At 36.0% G+C, this 14,973-nt stretch overlaps 1 protein-coding gene across 13 annotated transcripts in view; it reads right to left on the reverse strand.

The window, feature by feature from the left end:
• The window catches only part of ppfibp2 (PPFIA binding protein 2), a 139,591-nt gene that overhangs the window by 116,893 nt on the left and 7,725 nt on the right, over positions 1 to 14,973 (reverse strand). The window contains exon 1 of one of the 13 annotated variants that reach the window (XM_062967727.1): positions 3,023 to 3,253. The exons of 10 other annotated variants lie outside the window; for them this stretch is intronic. The gene's annotated coding sequence lies outside the window, so the exon portion shown is untranslated. Of the gene's footprint in view, positions 1 to 2,022; positions 2,042 to 3,022; positions 3,254 to 14,973 lie in introns of those variants that run through there. 2 more of the 13 variants (XM_062967726.1, XM_062967743.1) reach the window with 2 other exon arrangements.

The following is a 14,973-nucleotide window of genomic DNA, read 5'->3' on the forward strand; positions in this document are numbered from 1 at the left end:
TTGGTTTTGCAAAGGGATTTCCTGTCATAGCTTGTTTACAACTACTTTTCATATGAACTATGTAGCAACTTCATATTGCCTGAAGAAATAACTTGAAAGCTACAAAACAGATGTGAAAGAGGGCATAAATCATTGTGTAGGGAGTGCTGTATCTGTCTTATTTTGTGTAAGAGAAACTTTCAATAAACACAATTATAAAAAAGAGGGCATAAATCCACACATAGAGTAGAAATTGAATGATGGAATAAAAAAAGTGTCACGTCTCCTACTGTGTGCAAAAACAATTTGGATTTTTTTGTACCCTACTCAGTTTCAGGATTCTTTGCTCAGAAGAAAAAATGAAGACCACTTAGCCTTATATCATCTTATAATTCCTGATCACACAGTACTGATGTGTTAAATAAACAATAACAGCAGATTACTCTATAAGCTACTTGCTTGGAAATGTGCATTTATTTGTCCGCATGAACTGGAACTAGTTAAAAATGTCCTAGCCAACTATATCTTGAACTAAACATAATCAGAATGTTTTAGACGGTAAGTGGAAACTTTATAAACATGTACAATGCTACAAATCTATAAGGATGTTTATAAAATAATGACAATGTCTCATTTACCACTGTCACACTATGAAATTAAAAAGAACAAAAGCATGGCGAACCCCTAGGGCAGCAGCATTACAAATGAGCAGATTCTACACAAATTCTGGTGTGATAATCCAGTCTATACGATGCACATGGTCCACACAACTGCCAATACTTTCAGCAATATTTTCCATAACCTACAAAAGCAAAGTTCTGAAAAGCAAAAGGTTCATCTGTTTGTGGCAAAAACTGGAGGACTACAGCCATTTGCTACTCGGATGGAGTATCAGAAACATGGTTGAAAGGCCTAATGCAATTCAAACAGATCTGCCACAGCTAGTTTTACTTATTTAAACTATTCTACAATGCCACAAACTGACGAAGATTCACACAAGGCAATTAACAGGGTAAAAATGAATGTAAAACGTGCTATGGCTCTCATTTTTACCATTCATTTTACCATAATGGTGTGTCGAAGAAGCCCACATTAATTAAATCCTACTGTATGTATGAATGTATGAGACTGGAAATTTCAGCCCATGAAATCTGTGTCAACTTGTCCACAGGTCAATGTAAATATTGAACATAAAACCTCAAAAACAACACATTTCCTTCTCTGAGTAGATAATTGAAAGGTGAGCTCTTATTCCAGCTTAAAAAAACCTAAAACAAGTACCAAATCCCTTTACTTTGTTGGACATGCAAAATGGTCAGAAGCTCTTACCTTTCACCACTATACTCAGAGAAGAGGTGGTTCCTTTCTGACAGCAGTCCATACTGTACTTTAACTTATGTATCAACAAATTATCTCCTTAAGAATAGAATGGTGAAAGGTCTTTTTGAATGACTGGAAAATGGTAGCAATAAGTGCTGGCCAGGGTGACTGGCCCCAAGGCAACGTTATCGCTTTTTCCTCTGTGAAATGACCCTTGACTTATCAAATCAAAATCCATACTTTTAGCCCCCACACCTGCCTTCAACAGACAATTTGAGCTCAGATTAATCACAGGAATATATTGTAAATGCATAAAGTGATTACCACGGCATCACTGCTTAAAGACTGGAGTGGACACCTTGTGGTCCTCCAGATACCATGGAACTGCACTGCCAGTCAACATAGATAGTGATGCAGGACAGTGGAAGTTGTAGCCGAATAACATCGAAAGGACCACAAGTTGCTCAACACTGATTTAAAATTTCCCTATGGTGTCTGTGTCAACAACACAAACTATTTATACAAGTAGGGAAACAACATGCCATTTTGTGGGAGAGAGGGAGTTCACTACTATGAACCTTTCCCTGGGGATGTTTTTCACAATGCTCACAAACCTTTCCTCTCTAATCCACACAGCAATTGGCTACTCATTCAACACACACAGAAAATCCCAGTTTATCTGTTTCACCCTGTCCTTTTCACAAGATATGCCATTACTCTTACCTCAATGAAGTAGAAGTATTTTCATACCCACCAAATCCCTCAACAACACTGGAAATTCTTAAAAACCATTGCAATGTAACTAGAGACAGGAAGACAGATATTCTTGAGAGTAATGAAGCAGAATAATGCCAAAAAATGACAGTTTTTTTCCAGAAAAATAACCAGGAACAATTTTGCATTCTCCTGTGGACCAATAAGGTCACATTACTGGCTCTGCATCTTTTTCTAGTCATACCTGTTGCTGCAGCTTCAGGCAAGCCAGTTTTTCCCAGGCACTCCCTCCTATTTGCATAGCTCAAAGAGCTTCAAACTAACACACTCTATCCTGTATGTTCTTTGCTAGCACACTCTTGGTTTATTTGTCCCTCAAAAAAACAGTTCTTACTGGTATAAATGTGTATCTTTCAAGTTTTTCACACATATAATAAGGATATCATTATTAATAAGATGTTCATGTTTAATCTTGAGGAAGAGAATCATAAAATGTGCCTGTTCTCTGATTTGGCTAAATACTAGGAAAATGGTTCTTATAACAATTTTCTTAGACTTGTCTTCGGTTGAGTGCAGAACACTCTTAGATTTAGAGTATGATTATAAAAGGTGATTTGTGTGTTTGTATAGTATTCTGAACTGATTAAAGTCTTCCAGTAGATTGTGTCAATAATTTCCACAATGACTTTATGAAGTATGTAACTGGTAACCTCACCTTCAGCTGAAATCTGATCAAAAATCTGACCAAGCTCATATTTGTTGTCACTATAAATAACATTGCAATAGAGGTCCCTTCTTCTCCCTAAAAAACATCTCAGCAAGGGAGTAGTTAACAACTTAATCTTGAATTAATGAAATCTGTATTTAAGGTGAGTCTAATCCAATTTTTTCAAAGAAAGATCTTCAGAAGATTTCTTGAATCTACACAGTTCTATCTGTGCCAGAAGAAACATCTCTTGAGCCGGGTTGGGAAAAAACAAAAACAAAAAACATTTCCCCAAACACTCACCTTCTCTTGTCCTCAAAGGCAGAAAGTTCAGCTTACTTGTCGCCTGCGAGAAGTCTCATTGCTACAAATCACTGCCTTCATGCAAAGCAAACGATGACAGATTTCATTCACAATCTCCGCCCTAAAGCCACATGCTTAGAAGAGTTTTAAAACCCAACCCATAAATAAAATGTTTACCATAAATCAAAGCCCAACCCACAAATAAAATGCTATGATCCACTTTATGATAATTAATTCACAGCTTTAAACTAATGAGAATTGTCAGAATGATAAGCAGCTAGAAAGTTCTTCAGAGTGTCTTTTGTCTACAAGAGTACAGAGACCATCATAGAGAGGCTCCTTTTATTTCTATAGTTCAAGTGGCAAACAGATTGCCGGGAACTAGTCACAAATAAGGTGTTACTTATAATTCATCCACTTTCCTCAAAAACCAACTAAGTTACATGATAATTGTAACTTAACAAAACATACCCTATATACTCATGTATAAGTCTAGAAATTTTAGTCAAAATTCAATGCAAAAACCTGGGTGGACTACATGGGTCAATGTAGTTACTGTAACTTAATTCACTTAATTATTATTTAAAAAGATACCCCTGTCTTTGAGTAGTTTGGCAAATGGCGAAAGCTTAATCCATCCCAGAAGAATCTGAAAGAAAAACTAACCCCTTTCTACTCTTTCTACCATGGCACCATGTATGGTCTTTCTGAGTGCCTGGGTAGGGAAATAGCGGTAGTGCCCAGGGACAGCTGGACCCCCGAGGAAGCCCTGGTGCTTCCCTGTCTCCATGAAATGACCTCCAATTTATCCATGAATCATACATAATTTTGGCCCTAAAACCTGCCTTTGACTTACACGTGAGTTCAACCTGTGCATTAGTATCTATGGTAATTTCACAGTTTTTAACAGAGTAAGTATAGCTATTTTATGATGAAAGGAGTGTGTTATGCAGAAGACATATTAAGTGATTCAAAAGCTGGCCTATGCTATGCCTCATGCTGCCTCAATTTGTACAGTGTTGTGGATGCTGCGACAACAATGAAGTGGGTAAAAGGTAAGCTTGTAAAGTTCAGTTGGTCTATAGATTTCTGATAGATCCCCTCCATAAGCTGACCACAGGTGAATCATCATAATTGAGGGGTTTGGATCTGCATGGCCAACATGGAGAGGGATCTGTCTTAACATATATTCGAGAACTTTTTAGAATTACTTTTAAGAAATGTTTAAATCCTTTATTAATTAGAAAAAATTAAAATTGCAAAAAATATAATTATTTACATACTTAGGGTGCCTTAAAATTGTATCTAATAACTCTTTAAAAGTAATTTTTCTAGTTTTGCTCTTATACTTCCCAGAGAGTTGTGTTTTCGTTTTTAAAAACAATCACACATCTTCCTGGCACTGATCCCATTTCTCCTTTCTCAACTTACTACAAAGGCAATTGATATCTTCATGCATCAGCAATAAATGATAACTAGATAAGTATGGTATGTTGTCCACATTATCTCATATGAGAACGTGCATGCATCATTAATACAAGAAAACACTTAAGCTCGTGATCATCCTAGCAAACCCAAGCACCATCTATGTTTTAATTATGCATCACAGTATTGTGTGTTTGCAACAATACCAGATGACCTCAGAGTTCAGTAAACTACCTGACCATGTCACCTTTCAACAGGACTGAGGCTACCAGTTAGTGAAAAAAAACCCTATCACCCTGTTGTCTCAGACCAGAGACCATATTGTTTTTGAGAATCACTATTAAAAAAAATTTATCACAGAAAAAGACAAAAGTTTTTTTAAAAATCTTGTAAGAATTACCTTATGGAAAATATTAAATACCAGAGAGCCTAAAGATAGCTTTTGTCAGCAACTCATTCAGTAATATTGTAGGATTAAACCAAAGGAATTTGCCATATATTATTTCACAAATAATATAAATAGAAATTATTTCTCAAGCAGATATCACCAAGTAAGGAGCCAGTTGTTTACGGTTGAAAGAGTAGAGATTAAGATACATCTATATATACAGCTGGAAAGGACTTCCATGAAGAACTTTCCCTATAGTGCCAGTTTAAAGACTTTGTGTGGCTATGATACCTTTCCCTTCCTTAACTGATTTTGTATAGTAGAAAAGAAGATGGAAGAAACAGAGGAAGACAAAACACGATTACAAATAAAAGATGATAACCATCTAATTACGCCACTAAATTTAAATTCCTTTGAACGAGGTAGCATTTCTTCAAATAAAAGCACCCTACGTTTCTTAAAGGGCAATTCTAACCCATTTGATGGACGACAACCTCCATACATGAGTTTCACATTGTGGATTTTTCACAATGCCCTGAAATATTTTAATTACATATCATTAATAAAACTCACCTAGCACAGTTAATCACATTTGGATTTCCATGGCCCTATATCCTTTGATAAATATGTAAGACACTGACAAATGATTACATAGTGGTTATCTACCTCTCTAGTTGTAATTAGTTGGATCAAACTGGTTTTCCAATCTAGATAAAGCATAAAATAGATTGTAAAAGATTGAAATGGTCTATGTACTCAACAAAAAATGTAACCTTCACATTATGGAGTCAGCAAATGATAAATCTTAGGTAAACGTTTTCCCCTGACGTTAAGTCCAGTCGTGACCGACTCTGGGGGTTGGTGCTCATCTCCATTTCTAAGCCAAAGAGCCAGCATTGTCCGTAGACATCTCCAAGGTCACGTGGCCGGCATGACTGCATGGAGCGCCATTACCTTCCTGCTGGAGCAGTACCTATTTATCTACTCACATTTGCATGTTTTTGAACTGCTAGGTTGGCAGGAGCTGGGGCTAACAGCGGGCGCTCATTCCGCTCCCGGGATTTGAACCTGGGACCTTTCGGTCTGCAAGATCAGCAGCTAAGCGCTTTAAAACACTGCGCCACCTCTTAGGAGGCAAGAAATAGAAGATGCGGTGACACTTCAGCACATCTATGAATAAATTTCTGCATGTCTTAAGCCAGTCCTATCACATGAATATCCTCCACATCCCATACATATCTTGGTGATTTGTTCAGGACTGAATGAAAATAAAGTACTACCAAATTTTATAAGGAATTTATTTTTAAAAAAGAAAGAGCAGTCAGAAAGATTAGTTTAGGTGCAGATGTGAGTGCAAAAATGAGTATTCGGAGGGAACAAACAAGACTATTTTGTTAACAAATGGAAAGAACTAAATCAGACAAATGAAAGAAATTTTGGGCACTGGTTTCTATAAAACCAGAGGAAAAGTTGCCATATGTAAAGCCATATACATCCTGCTAACACTATGTTGAGAATATTTTTGGAAAAGTGACTTGAAATAATTTACTGAATCTAAGACAGGACAAAAAAGAATTAGTCCTATGGCCTTCGGCACCCTACCAGGTATTCAAGAACCAGTTTAAACACTTATACTTGGCAAGGCATCTGGAGAGGATGCAATGCCTTCAAAAATATTTAAAGACAATATGACATGGGGGTTCCAATTCAATCCAAACTGTTTACAGACGTAAATAATATAGGTAATGTACATTTAGCTTAGTCATCTAGCACAGTAGCACACATCTGTTAAACAAGGGAACAGAGTAATTATAGAACACTAAGCCTTAGATGTGGCATCCTAGCTATAAGCTTCAGATTCTCCATAAACTGAAAGATTGGGAAGAATCTATAATAAGCATTAATTAAGAGCAAGCAGGCTTTTGTAAAGGGCATTCACTATTTGAACAATGCTTTATTCTGTATCATATAATTAAAAATCTATTTTTGGTCTTACAAAGAGTCTTTTTACAGCTTCTCTTGATCTTTCTACAGTTTTGGATTGCGTTAATCAGCAGCAATTCTGAGATTAACTTGGTAACACTAATACTGGAAAGTGCCTCCTCTGGTTAATGCAGAAACTACAAGACCGAAAGAGGTTGCACATCAAACATGAGTTCAAAGGAGCCCTCCCTCCAAAAGTCAAAATTTCTGCTTGAGTTAGGCAAGGATGTGTTTTGGCCTGTTTCTGTTTAATGTTTACTTCAACAGTATCATTCAGACCTCTGCACCAACAATTGGGATAGAAAACTTGAAGTATTATTGTACAATGGTGAAAAGTTTTGATTTTACTATCTCAGACAAACCTCTCAGATAACCCTTGAGGCAGCATTGATGCTTTCTCTTTTTTGTTTAGACTTTCTTAATTTAGTTTCTCCTTAATTAAGCACTACTACTAGGGTGAGAAATAAAAGCACTCACTCAAATTGAAGTGCCTGGAACAATGAATTATGGTTTTTCAACAGAACTTCCCTCTGCATTGTGAACTTCTACTTTAGTGAAGTATCAAGATGTTTAGGTTGGTTAAATATAACTCTACTAGCGCTGAGTCGGAATCACTGGAAATGTGGTAAATCAACCTTCAAGTAGATTCCTTTGCATCAATGGGCATACTCTAAGACTAACAACTGGATTTAGATTCATGTCTATATACACTACAATTATTGCAGGGCAGCCAAGAACTGGCCACGTAATGTCATCAATTCAAATGTAGGTCTCCAATGGACTTTGCAGCTTCAGGTATAGTATCAGAAACCCTTCCACCACTTGTTCTGAAAATTGTCACCAACGCTTTACACATTTAAACTCTACTTTAAATTATTATTGTAAACAGTTAGCTCAAACCCTGAAGGTCAATAAATGATGGCAGGGAGAGAAAAGAAAGAAAAAAAAACAGGATTAGGTGGCTGAGGGGCTTTGTAGGTCATTTGTCACCAGTTCCTCATTACAACACTACCCTCTTCCAAAGAGTATTTTCCCTAGACAGCAGTTTCAACATTTTGGTCATCCAGGTGTTTTGGACATCCAGGTGTTTTGGACATTTTGGACATTCTTGACAATTGGACAGCTGGCTGTGACTTTTGGAAGTTGAAGTCCAAAACAGTTAGAGGACTAAAGTCTGGGAATCACTGCTAGAATAGCAACTTGAATTTTTTTTGTTCAAATGTTTACTAAACACATGCAGAACTCATTCACAAAATATGGGCATAAAGCTATTGCAAGTTGATGGGCAAGTAGTCTTTTCTGGGAGTTGTATGGCTCTCCAGAGATTTTTGAACAGCAACACCCAGAATTTCTTCTTGATTATGTCCTGCTAGTGATGCTAGGACCCGCAGTTCAACAACAGCTGAGCCTCTGTTTTGCATGATCCATACATATGACAGAGGCCTTAGCATCAGCCAGTTATGTAGGATCAGTCCTCCAGGATGACTGTGTGAAGAGAAGTGTCTAAAAAAACTATGAAGTGTTAAGGGCGATGCAAATAGTCTGTACTATCAGATGACATGACATGGAATGCTTTTGTTTATATATAGAGCAAGTTTATCAGCAGCATGCCTCACATGCCTGAAGCTTTCAGCCACCATAGGCCTTCCAGTGTGTTATGCATAAAATAGATGTTTAGACACTCCTTTGTACATTGAATATGCCAACAAAACTAACATAAACACGTATGTTAGAAATCAACAACCAAGTGTTTAATCATTTTGATAGGCAACGTTAACTAATGCAGGCCTCAACACACAAAGTTTTTTTTAAAATAGTTCAATTTAGGGGATATTCAATTTCAGAATACTTTGAATTTTGGTAGTGCATGTTTTAGAAGCTGCTTGACCATCAAGTTGTCAGGGTTTTATTTCTATTAAAAGATTGCTGTACTATAAAAGAATGAAGTCATCAAACACCAAAATGTAAAAGCATATCATAAAAAAGGTCAGAACAATAAAAAAGAAACGCTACACACACAATGTACATAAAATAGCTCATTAATTGCTAGAATGGATAGTGTAGCAATTTTTCAGACTATAGCCATTTCTAAAATTACTGATGCTTATTGCAAAAAAATAGAAAGCTTTGTTTGATGTATTCTGTGAACAAACAATATATCTGAAGAGTATAATATAGTTTTTGTTGTGATGCTCAAACCACTGGGTCTTAATATTATCTATGTACTTTTATACAATATAGATGTTAATGGAAGGCTTGGAGAAGTTCTCAGAGAAGAAGTAGAATACTGTGGGAAAGGCTTCTCTTATATTCATTGCTTTTTAAGGAAAGGGTATTCAGCCTTGTCATATAATGTTTGGATCAATAAAAGGATTCAGTTAGCAATGCATTAACAATGGTGTTACTTTTTTCAAGGTTCATTAACATGAGAAAAACAGAACCTTTATAGTTTTTATCTCATGTTAATGAACCTTGAAAGAAAGTAACACAATTGTTAATGCATATATGTTTGTGCTTTTAAAATGGGAATTAACTTTTTGCAGTTTTTCTGTTTAATAGATTCAATTTAAATTTTCAGATTTTAAAAATAGTGAAAGTGTTAAGGCAAAAACATTAGTAAAACTAGGGACACTAAGTAAAAGAGGAGATTTAAATGTGTTGTAGGTGAGCGTTGGACTACAGCTCTGGAAACCAGGGTTCAAATGCACCAGACCATGAAACCTAATTGGTGATCTTGGGCAAGTCACACCCTCTATCCCAGAGGAAGGCAATGGCAATACTCTTTTGAACCAATCTTGCCAAATCTTCACCTCAGGTACACCACCACAAGATACAATAGCAATACAATATTTTTGCATTATCTTGAATTCTTGGTTCTAGCACAGACAGAAAGAGGGACATTAAATCAGCTGCTGAGACTTACAAGATGGATTTTCTCTTTAAAGCGAATTCCATGCACTGCATATGGTTGTTAAGAGACAGTTTAATGATTATATTATGATTGCCTCTGTTTGAAGCAATAAAAACAGTGCAATACTTGGTATAAGCAAGAACATGGGTTTAACATCACATGCATCAAGTCACATACACGGTTGTAGTAACTCTTACAGATTTCTCTTACAGATATCTCTCCAACCATTTCATGATTTTAGAATCCTTGCGGAACCATTTAAAACTTTACTTGTGCTTTTTGTCTGAACATTTTAAACATTCGATCTTGAAAGGCTTTCCAAGATACATTTTAAGAGTACTACCCCAATCTTTACTAACTCATATATGCTGAGATATTTCCTTTTAACATCCTATTTGTAACCTTTTAGTTCTCTAGAAAGCACTAGAAAATTATGTGCGGTAATAACAATAGCATCACCTCCACTACCAGCAGCACATTTTAAAGCAAAATGGATACTCATCTGTGTTTAATTGCTGTTTCCTTTGAGTACTACAGGCACAGATTCTCCTTTACAGTATGTTGCTGCGCAAAGCCATCCTTAGGCTTGTACAGACTGCCAAAATAATTAATCATACCAATTAATATCCACCTCACAAGTAAATAGAATGCAAGCCTGACAGTGAAACAAATGTCCCCACAAGCAAAACCAAAACAACAAAAACAAAAAAAACCCAAAAACAAAAACATGATAAATTAACACTGGATAGAAAAAGGAGTCCACTTCACAATATGAACCCCATTTGCTACTGCATAGAATTATAGAAGGTATATGTTATTACTTCCAAGATTTTGTTTCTTTTATCTCTTTAACAAACTAGGTTGAGTCCATAGCATCATTCTGGAAAAGCATAGCATTAAAATGCTTCAGTTGACTACGTAAGTACCATTATATTAAATAATATTTATATTATATTAATTATATTGAACAATATTTAGAACAGTGAGTCATTGGAAAGTATACTAAATGCATATTCTGAAAAAGTTGCTATTGTTTGAGCTAGATATTAGATTTTGCATAAGCCCCAGTGTCAAAGTGTGTTAAAGCACTGAGCTGCAGACCGAAAGGTCCCAGGTTCAAGCCCCGGGAGCGGCGGGAGCGGCCTCTGTTAGCTCCAGCTCCTGCCAACCTAGCAGTTTGAAAACATGCCAATGTGAGTAGATCAATAGGTACCGCTCCAGCGAGAAGGTAACGGCGCTCCATGCAGTCATGCCAGCCACATGACCTTGGAGGTGTCTATGGATAACGCCGGCTCTTCGGCTTAGAAATGGAGATGAGCACCAACCCCCAGAGTCAGACATGACTGGACTTAACGTCAGGGGAAACCTTTACCTTTACCTATACACATTTTTACACACAAAGTTTAGGTTGAAACATATGGTCTGCAGACTCCAAATCAAACCATCATCCACTAGTCTCTTAGAGATGCTTACACATTGAGAACAGCTTTTTATCTAAGAATTTTCAGCTATGCTCACATTTTTCAAAAATGACAAATTAAACCAACAGATAATCATTAAAAAAATTCCAAAGACACTGGAGTCAGAGGTAAAATCCAGCAAATACCATCATAGAAGCATCTCAGAGCCTACACGTAAGCTCATTCTATGTTTAGATTAGTTAAGATTTCATATTCATCCTGTTTTCACCAGAGCTTTGAAAAAACTGTTTTGGGTTACAATTTCTACAATCCCCTAGCCAGCAAATCCAGGGACCACGCTGGCAAAAAATAACTTTTGCAAGATTTGGTTGCTAATCATAAAATACAGACCCAAACAAAACACTTTTTTATTATAAGGTTCATACAGCTTAATGTACAACTTCAGATGAATCATTCCCTATTTAAATATTCAACTAAAGATACACACCTCAACATTAAAATAAGAATCCATTTGTAGGCAAAAACCAGTTACTGCCAAAACCAACAAATCCAAGATTATGGTATGCAGCTATGTGATCTCAATTTCAGATCTTGCATGACAACACTGATCGGATGTTATCAAGTTTCTCAGCAAGAAAGCTACAACACACCTCTTATGATAAGAAAATTTGCTTCTCGTACAACTTAACAATGGAGTAGACTTTTAAATCAGATGAACTGTGTGGCTATATGTGTACACATGCTTACATGCAGATTTCTACCCATACAGGAATAAATTACCATTTTCATTGATGCTGATGTACAGACAAGCAATGCCTGCATCTAGTTTATGTAGCTGACTCAGAACCAAAGTTTTGTCTAGTCCAGCATTATACCGTGTTTCCGCGAAAATAACACAGTGTCATATTAATTGTTGCTCCCAAAGATGTGCTAGGTCTTATTTTCAGGGGATGTCTTATTTTTCCATGAAGAAGAATCCACATTTATTGTTGAATAAAAAAATGAACATTATATACTGTACAATAGTTGTCATCACAAACCAGCATAACCAGACAAACTGAATCCTATCAAGAATTTCTTGTTACTACGATTATAGATTGTTGTACATAGAAATAATGGTAGTAACAAGAAATTCTTGATAGGATTCAGTTTGTAGGTACATTTACCAATCTTGTATGCTCTGGTGTTCTGTTTGGTGGGCATGCTTCCAAAAAAAACTTGGCTAGGTCTTACTTTTGGGGAAGGCCTTATATTTAGCAATTCAGCAAAACCTCCACGAAAATAAGATATCCCCTGAAAATAAGACCTAATAGACGTCTTGCTGAATTGCTAAAAATAAGCCCTCCCCGAAAGTAAGACCTAGCAAAGTTTTGGTTTAGAAGCATGCCCGCCAAACTGAACACCAGAGCATGCAGGATTGGTAAATGTACGTACCATAGATTGTTGTACATGAAAATAATGGTAGTAATAAGAAATTCTTGATAAAATTCACAGTTTGTCTGGTTATGCTGGTTTGTGATGACAACTACTTTATAGTATATAATAAATGTTTATTTTTTGTTCAACAATAAATGTGAATTCTCCTTCATGGAAAAATAAGACATCACCTGAAAATAAGACCTAGCACATCTTTGGGAGCAAAAATTAATATGACACTGTCTTATTTTCAGGGAAACACAGTAAGAGGATTGATGTGTGTAGATACAGATTTGTAACTTCTTTTAACTGTACTCCCATTCATACTGTCAGGCAAACCAGGATACCAAGATGAATTGGAATACAACCACAAAAGTATCTTACTGAAAAACATTTCTTCAACCTTTAAAGGTAAGGGCTATTCCTGCTTTCTCTGACTCAAAAGTCAAATTTCAGTAATGTTTCTCCAGAGACGTTAAGATGAAAGCAGAACACTTTGTGATTTTGCTTCAATTAAGTAGTAACATATGCATACACATGTACACTTAGTTATCTCAAGGGTCATTAATTCACCAACCCTATTACCATTACTCTGTAACTACAGAGAGTTATCAACATCTGAAAATTGAGGCCCACTTCAGGAGCAAAGTAATTCTATACTCACTTTAACTGGCTTAACTTCACTGACTTCAGTCGAGTGACTATGAGGAAAATGTGTGAATGGGGGAGGGGAAGATTTTAATTCCAGTTTCAGCAAAAGAGAAAGACAGAGCTTGCGACAAGCTGGTTTCTACCCCAGATTCAACACTCCCCTAAAATCTATGCTGCTAGAACATGAAAAAGTAATCTTCCCCGCAAAGATACTTGCGTCATTTCATGTACTTTGGAATTCTGATTTAAGCCTCTCCAGCTTTGTACAACAAAACAACAATTTTACACTACAAACTTTACTTCATGGCACATACAGTGCAAAGGTCTTCTTTTAGACAACTGCAAATATGGATTTTTTTTCTGAATTAGAGTGATGCACACAGAGAGTGCTTTAAGAATATAATTGTAACCCTCAGTATCAATTAGCAGTACATTTGGGAAAGCAAAAGACTGATTTTGCAATTACACTGAGCTTTAGAAGGACTCAGATGCTACAAAGTGATTTGTTTTTCCTATAATTTATGATTTTCCCATTCATTGGTCAGCATGGGCATACTATTTGCTTTTAGATGCTCTAAAAATGCTTGATGCAAGTCTTCTGCTTTGTTCTGAAAGTAAGATATCCCACACTTCCACAGTTTCTATTTGGGGTCTCAGATGCCTGATTGATTTGCACCTTTAGCCAAAGTCGTCCAACTGTGTTTTTAATAGTATGTGTAATGTTTTATTATTTATTGTTTATGGCATTGAATGTTTGCCATTGTTGTTTTGTTTTTGTAAGCCGCCCTGAGTCCCTCTGGGAAGAAATACATTATTATTATTATTATTATTATTATTATTATTATTATTATTATTATTTGTTTGGATTGCTTGTTTTGTTACTGAATGTAATTTATTTATAACCAGGAATGGGAAATAATTTACAAGACTACAGAATCATATAGAGTATATATAGGAAATAAATTTACATCACTTGTGAAAAAATCAAATCTCATAAATGGCATCTAATAACTAATTACCATCATCATATACGATATATATAGGACCACTTCATGACTTTTCACCAACCCTGTGTGTGTATGTTTGCGACAGCATTAAATCTTTGGAACCAATGCCTAGAAGAAAAGCTGGTCTAATTGTTTTTTAAAGTAGTAGCAGATCTTTTAAAAGTGCATTGCCATATTGACTCTTTTTATTATTACTTTTTCAGATTCAGGGAATGCAGAAATTAAATGTTATCAAAAAAGAGGGTTTACATTTCACCCATACTCGCCATATCCTATTTAACATCTTATATTAAGGAGAGGGAAAGAGAGAGACTGCACATATTGCTGGATCACACCTCCTATGATTCTTCACCATTGGCTATGTCACTTTGGGCTGATGGGAGTTATAATCCAACAATACCTGCAGAGATCTAAATAATAATAGCAAATTTAGTCCCCAGGTTTTAATATTAGAACAGCAAAATAATTTCACACTTGTACAAGAGGATAGTGGCAGGTTTGGGAAAACTCAAGATCTGCACTAAATTAAAACTTTAATTAGGGTGAGGAAATACATATATAACTATGCCACAATATCCTACAAATGAGCATACGTGGACGGCAACGGGAATAGAAAGAAACCACTGCTTGACTGCAGCTGAGATAAATTTTCAGTTGACATCAATAACCAATCCCACAACATATGAAAGACTTACTTAATGGAATTCCATTGATTTTGGCATTATTCTATACTTCTTATAAAAATGTGA

Source organism: Anolis carolinensis, chromosome 1 (genome assembly GCF_035594765.1).
Source record: "Anolis carolinensis isolate JA03-04 chromosome 1, rAnoCar3.1.pri, whole genome shotgun sequence".
Lineage (NCBI taxonomy): Eukaryota > Metazoa > Chordata > Lepidosauria > Squamata > Dactyloidae > Anolis > Anolis carolinensis.